Source organism: Quercus lobata, unplaced genomic scaffold (assembly GCF_001633185.2).
Source record: "Quercus lobata isolate SW786 unplaced genomic scaffold, ValleyOak3.0 Primary Assembly Scq3eQI_92, whole genome shotgun sequence".
NCBI lineage: Eukaryota > Viridiplantae > Streptophyta > Magnoliopsida > Fagales > Fagaceae > Quercus > Quercus lobata.
The window spans coordinates 42,333-50,494 of record NW_022154756.1 but is presented as its reverse complement, the minus strand read 5'-3'; positions in this window follow the sequence as shown (position 1 = coordinate 50,494).

Below are 8,162 nucleotides of genomic sequence, written 5' to 3'. Positions count from 1 at the left end.
ATGGAAAAAACAAAAAATATCAAAATAAAACCCAACAAATGGAGGGGCTGATTTTGGGTCTCACTGGAAACAAAAATCGGTGAACGGAGCTGTGTATATCTCGGGCTGAAGGTGCTAATCAGCGGAATTGGAGCTCTGCTTCAGTTATTGAAGTGTGCTGTGGGTTTGGGAGAAGGAAAAGGGAAAGTGAGATGAAAGTAGTGAACAAGCATGGGTAGTTGAGGAAGTTCTTACAAAATATTCGTTAAAACCTTTTATATTATGTTTAGTTGCACTAGATGAGAGGAAGTAGAAAATGGGAAAATTGATAGAAGCTGGGGATTCCTCACATTTTTCCAAATTTTGTTTCTATCCGATTTGAAAGAAAAAAGAGAAATGATTAACCTTTTATACAAGATTACTCTTGTACCCTCGTAAAAGTATAAAAAAGTTATGAATATTTTTGTAAAATTACTTTTAATTCTTCCTAATGAATTATTCATTTATAATTTACAAAAAATAAAATAATAAAATAATTTTTTAGCATTATTTTTTCCTTGGGTTTTTTTTCTTTTTCAAATCTATTCCCTTAATTTTTTTTCCCTTTCTTTAAACATAGTGTTAATTTTAGAGACTAATTGAAAATTTCACACCCCCTTCGTAATATTGTATTGTGGTGGACCTCACACAGATTCACGAGTCTTATAACTGAATATTGCAAAAAATTGAGTTTATTGGTGATATAGGTACTGTTCAAAGTTATTTGGAAAAATGAGAAAAGAGAGTGAATTTCGGCAACGGTGTTGCCGAAATTGCAAGAAAAAGTATGAGAGAGAGTAAAGATAGGTGATGTGATGGAGGAGGGAGAAAAAATTGGATTTCGGTAATGAGATAACCGAAATTCTTGCTGCCCAAGTGAGTGTGAAGTGCCCGAAGTGCTAGTGCTATGTGGAGTGCCCAAAGGGAAACCAATTGTGGCAACCAAGTTGCCAAAATTGTAGGGAAGGGAGGAGAGAGAAAATATGAATTGTGGCAACCAAGTTGCTAAAAATGGGAGGGGGAAAAATAAAAAAGAATTGTGGCAACCAAGTTGCCGAAATCTTGGGGAGGAATTTTAAAAAAAAATTGTGGCAATTGATTTGTGACGATGGCATTGCCAAAATGGAGGGAAAAAAATTTGTGGTTGATTTGTGGCATTTTATATAACTAAAATTGATTCCCTAATTATTATAACACATAATAAATAATTAGGCGTAAATGCATTTTTAATCCCTACATTTTGATTTTTTTTTTACATTTTAGTCCCTACATTTTATTTTTACCACTTTTAATCTCTAAACCAATTAACGTGGGACATTTAAGTCCTTAAAGCACCATTCCGTTACTATCCAACTCACAAATTCTCCTCACACAAATGCATACGTGGAAGCCCTACTAAAAAACAAATTTGAATGACAATTGAAATCCACAACTTAGACGCAGAGTTTCCTTGTATGGATTGTGTTACAAAGGCCCTGTTTGGCAGGTGTGTTCTAACACACATTTTCACATTTTAAACAACATTACACACATTTTTATATACTTTTTCACCCGCACGTATATCAAAAACACTCAAACAACATTACTCAAACTCCTCTATACATTTGTTCACGCGCATTCTACTGTTTACATGCCTAAATTTACTGTTCAGGTCTGATGAAAAAAAAAAAAGAGAGAGAGAGAGACATGTGAAGCACAAAATGCCCTTCCCAAATGCTCACTTTACGTCACTTTGCTTCTTTTGTTAGCTTGCGTCAGCCAAATAAGATGGGTAGGTCAGGTCATAGGTGTAAGTAATTACTTGGTGTGAAAAGTTTTCTTTCTCATAAAAAAAAAAAAATCAATTGTCCCTTCAAAGCGTTAATGTCTCAAAAACACTCAAACAACATTACTCAAACTACTCTATACACTTGTTTACGCGCATTCCACCGTTCACATACCTAAATTTACTGTTTATTTCTCATGAAAAAATAAAAAAAAAGAGAAGAGAGACATGTGAAGCACAGAATGCGCTTCCCAAATGCTCACCTTATGTCACTTTGCTTCTTTTGTTAGCTTGCGTCAGCCAAATAAGATGGGTAGGTCAGGTCATAGGTGTAAGTAATTACTAGGTGTGAAAAGTTTTCTTTCTCAAAAAAAAAAAAAAAAGATCAATTGTCCCGTCAAAGCGTTAATGTCTCAAAGTCTCAGGCGACTCTTTTTAATCCATGAAATAGTGACTATGCAACTTTTCTATCATCTATGATATGTAGTGCAAAGTGACATAATGGGTCTCAAAATGCAAATTTCCTATAACGGATATTATTTTTACCTATTAAATTATTGTTTCCCAAACTAGGAAACGGCACTTTGGAATTTAGATGGACTCCACATGGTACTCATGATAGCATGTGATAGTTGATTGTATTAGGACCCAATATGTGACAAGTTTCACATCAACTTTTCTGCCCCATCAATATGTGGCATTAGCAAGAACAAAGAGCGAGGGAGAGGGAGAAAAGCTCAGATTTTTATAGAGAAGAGATAAATATCAATAGAAAATGTCAGCAAAGGATAGAGATAAGATTCACTGAGATTTCAAGAGAGAGAGAGAGAAGATTATGTTACAATAAAAAATAGGCGAAAAACTCATTTTCGTCCCTACATTTTCACGCGATTTCCACTTTGATCTCTATTTTTTTTTCCATTGCTTTTAATTCTTATCCTGAAAAATGCGTCTCGTTTTAGTCATTTCCATTAGTGCCCTAACGGCCCCATCTTACGTGGTAGACAGAACTATTAAAATAATAATAATAAATTTTATTTTGACATTAAAAATGCCACATCAGCATTTAAATTAAAAAAATTAATTTATTAATTTTAATTAAATAAAAAAATAAAAAACAGAATTAAAAATAAAAAATCACATGAATTGATATCTAAGTGTGTCTTGAACGAGAACAACAAGAACATAATCCCAGATCTAAAAATACAAACCCAAAAATTAAAATCCAGAAATTAAAATTTTCAAAATCACAATTTTCTCAACCCAGCAAAATCATCAAATCCTAAAACCCCAAAGTACCAAATCAATCCAAAAATATAACAAATCCAAACAAAAAAAAAATCTCAAACTCAGAAAAACCCATCAACCATCACGTCTGAAGCAAGCCATGAACCTAGGGACAATCACAGTGACCAAACCCACCAATAAATCACAAACCCATACATTCCGAGCAAGAATCAGAAGCGCAAGCACTAGAAGAAGCAAAGGTTGAGGCTTTAGCTGAGGATGAAGATGAAGAAGAGTCATTGTCTGGGACGCCTTGGGAAGGCGAAGAGACAGTGACCCATGAAAGATTCGAACCCAAAGAAGAAGAAGACGACCCGAATACCCACGAGAAGGAGCCAAGTATGGAAGAGTCAAAGTTCCGAGAAAGTCAACAACGAAAGCCTGAGAGAGAAAGAGAAAGCTCAGTGTTACTAGATTGCTTGCTTCTAATGATGTGTGAGCCAAAGATTTCCATGGAGGTATCCAAAGAAACCTGGGTTTGGTCACTGTGATTGTCCCTGGGTTCGTGGCTTGCTTCAGATGTGGTGGTTGATGGGTTTTTCTGAGACTTTCTTTGTTTAGATTTGTTGTGTTGTATTTTTGGATTGATTTGGTACTTTGGGTATTTAGGATTTGATGATTTTGCTGGGTTTGAGAAAATGGTGGTTTTGAAATTTTTAATTTTTGGATTTTAATTTCTGGGTTTGTGTTCTTAGATCTAGGTTTGTATTCTTAGATCTAGGTTTGTATTCTTAGATCTAGGTTTGTATTCTTATTGTTCTTGTTCAAAACACACTTAAATCTCAAATTATATGATTTTTTATTTTTAATTCTGTTTTTATTTTTTATTTAATTAAAATTAATAAATTAATTTTTTTAATTTAAATGTTGATGTGGCATTTTTTAATGCCAAAATAAAATTTTTTATTATTATTTTAATAGTTCCATCTGCCACATAGGACGGGGCCGTTAGGGCACTAACGGAAAGGAATAAAACGAGATGCATTTTTCAAGATAAGGACTAAAAACGGTGGAAAAAAAAGATAGGAACCAAAATGAAAATTGCGTGAAAATTCAGAGACGAAAATGGGTTTTTTGCCTAAAAAATATTTAAATAATATGTTGGTCATAGACTCACGAGTACAATGAGAAAAATGGAACATGTGAAACAAGAAAGATTAAAAATATAAAATAAAGTTGGATTTTTATTTTTATGATTTTTGTTTTAATGTTTTAGAAATCAGATGTGTGGCTGTCGTTAGAGAACTTAATGGGCAGGCGGGCTAATGGGAAAAGAGAAAAATAAAAATTGATGGTTTGTACTTTGTTTGACCATGGTGAAATTTATTAAACATCAGCGGTTGAAAACTATCTCTAAAAAAAAGTTTGTTGTGGTTTGTAAGATATGTTTATTCGGCTTTTTGTTTAGGACTAACCTAATTTTTGTGAGGCATGTTGTGGATTCAACTATGTAGTTGGCACCCCTTTCCCTCTCCCTTGTGTGTGTGTTTGTTTCTCAAAAAAAGAAAAAAAAAATTGTGTAGTTGGATGTATCCCTAGCATTATTCATAAGCTAATATTGATGATTTATTGTTGCTAACCTCTAACGTTGATGTCATAATTTATAAAAATCTTAAAATTAAAATTTGAAAAATCACCAAAATTAGTATTAGTTTATTGCAAATCTCAAATTGCATCTACAAATATAAGATTACGATGCGAATAAATGTGATGAAATTTTATGAGCTTTACGTTAAGCATTGTCCCCCTTTTAGGTTTGTACCCCGACTCCATCCCTGTGAATTGATACACAGTCCAAGATGTATTGTCGGATGCTAATGATTTGTGTGGTACGCCAAGAGTTATTCGTTGAAAGTACAATAATTTAGTATTGTCGGATACCAAACCAAATGATCATATCAAAACTTAAAAGCAAATCAAATTCAAGAAGTGAGAAAGAAAATATTGTTAGATAAGAGAATTGAAACAAGATATACGGCTTGTTCATACTGAGGAGAGTCAGATTGGTTTTCAAAGTTTGGTCACTAATGCACGTGACCAGGTCACATCAGCTCAAATGCGTGGCAAGCAATGAAAATGTTAGATGTTTGAATAAAAGACAATAAAGAAACCTTGCTAAACGTGGTGAGACTTTTGATTAACCTTCACTATATAAACTGGTGAAAAGTCTTTTGAAGAAAATCGAACTCTGAGCATATGATAAACATTATAGTTTAAACCAGTACGTGCATGCCAAACTAGTATGGTATTAACATCATCCAAATTCTTAAGCACTAATCTTATGGGAAATTAACTTCAATAAAAGTTGCTATGGTCTATGGATCACATGGATGCTCAGTTGTTCTGCTTGTGCAGTCAAAATGCTTGAAAATTAAAGGCTCTCTAGTCCAGTCTATGAAAATTGATTAAGGCTCCTTCATCCATGTAACCTTGTCTAAGAGGAATAAGAACTTACATGGAAAAGAAGGAAATAAAAAAGGACGAGATAAATTGAAAGATAAAAGAACAAGTCATTTAATTTCATGCAAAATTAGATAAGAGAATTGAAACAAGATATACCGCTTGTTCATACTGAGGAGAGTCAGATTGGTTTTCAACGTTGGGACACTAATGCATGTGACCAGGTCATATCAGCTCGAATGCGTGGCAAGCAATGAAAATGTTAGATGTTTGAATAAAAGACAATAAAGAAACCTTGCTAAACGTGGTGAGGCTTTTGATTAACCTTCACTATATAAACTGGTGAAAAGTCTTTTGAAGAAAATTGAACTCTGAGCATATGGTAAACATTATAGTTTAAACCAGTACGTGCATGCCAAACTAGTACGGTATTAACATCATCCAAATTCTTAACCCTTTTAAGCCCTAATCTTATGGGAAATTAACTTCAATAAAGTTGCTATTGTCTATAGATCACATGGATGCTCAGTTGTTCTGCTTGTGCAGTCAAAATGCTTGAAAATTAAAGGCTCTCTAGTCTAGTCTATGAAAATTGATTAAGGCTCCTTCATCCATGTAACCTTGTCTGAGAGGAATAAATACTTACATGGAAAAAGAAGGAAATAAAAAAGGACAAGATAAACTGAAAGATAAAAGAACAAATCATTTTCATGCAAAATTCAATCAGTTGTCACATCTACAAAGTAGAGAGAGTACATCAATCATATGGGACTCTTCTTTGTTCTTTGCATGGGAACTGAACTAATTTTCACCAACCACAGTACGAGAGTGTTGGATTTGAACCAAATCTACTCATTATTCAAGTCTTTAAGGGCAAATATGTAATTAAAGCCCTCATTATGAAAAGACGTTAACACCCTTCCTTCGCAAACCAATTTTCTATCTCATCAAACCAATTCGCCAAGCTCACCACTCACACGTTAGCATTTACAATAAGAATCTATATTTCTATCTTCTCACTCGTGTAAAATTTTTGGTATATTTTATAATAAGAATCTTTTTTTTTTACACGGAAATTTTTTCAAAAATTCCACATTAAATTATTTATTCTACAATATATTTCAATAAAATATTTATTCGTTATTTATATTTTATTATTTTTTCTAATGGTTAGTGTGCTACATTGATGTATGAGTTAAAAAAAAATATAAGATAACAATTGAATAATATAAATCATATGATAGAAAGATGAGGTATACACTATTACTATAACACTTATACTTTTTATACAATTATGCAAAGATTGATGAAACAAACTTCATCAAACTTGCATATAGGTCAATTTTTGTAAATTTTTTCACTTTTTGTATTTTAGCTTCATTGATGGAATTGCTTTCGTTGGGCACCTAAGCAGTGAAATCAAACTTAGTCTGTATTCACAACCAAAAAAAAACCAATTGTACCACTTAGCAAAAACAAAAATTGCTAATATTCAACTTGAGCATTGATTTTTTTTTTCCCAACTATGTTAGAAATTTCTTCATAGGAATACGATGGATTGAATAATGAATGTGGCCATGTGTGACTTGCAAGACCTGTCAATCCGTCAAGCACGTCACAAAGGAACGTTGAATGTGGCCATGTAGAAAAAAACCAATTGATGACTATCTGAGACACTCTTCATTACGCTTTTCCAAGTAATTGTATTGGCGGGTTCATGATAGTGAGAAGGGTCACTTGCACGTGGAGTGTGGACCTTGGTTACAAAGTCTAGCAATCGTTTAATTCACTCAATATCTATCTTAGACATAAAAATCAAATAAATATGAATAATGTTAGAGACACTTACAAATTGCTAATGTAATGAGTAATTATTGATAAAAGAAAAAAAAAATTAATAGTATGTCTAGATGAATACCAATAAGAGTTCCTCCAAAAAAAAGAGATGAATACCAATAAGAAATTGATCACATTAATATTTTGTAGAAATATTATAAAATAGTTTATAACTGTAACATTACTCAATAAATATATCTCATGCAAAAATTTCGTTTATTTTAATATAAAATTTTATTTCTTTTTTGACCATTTTTCAAAAACATTCACATAATAATATATTTTTTATTTTTTTAAAATTTAAAATTTATTTAATTATTTCTCTCTCATTTCTTACATCCATCAAACAGCATTCCACAACTAAAAATTAAAACCTTATCAACAACAATATTCTTAAACAATAACGTGGGTTTTGGTCTTTTGGGTGTAGATTACGAATTTATTAATCTTAAAAAAAAAAAAATTGTCCTTGCTGATAATAATCAATTGAAGCATTAATTTTTTTTTTTCCTACTATATTAAAAATTTCTTCATAGGAATAAGATGGATTGGACTATAGTTGGCAATGGAAATTTAGAAAAAAATGAATGTGGTCATGTAGAAACTGGAGACCCATGGCCGAACGGCCTTTCCTTTTATTTCACACATTTTTCTTCTTTTCTTCCTTCCACACTCTTCACATCAAGTCACTATAAATGCAAGCACACAAGCTTTGACTTTGTACAGCCAACTTCTACTAGTACTGCTCCTAAATACAATTTGAGATTTCGGTTTAAGATCTCCAATGCAATAATTAGGACATCCCTTTGACTCAAGTTGAACATTTGTAGTAATAATCCCAAGTTCAACGACAAAT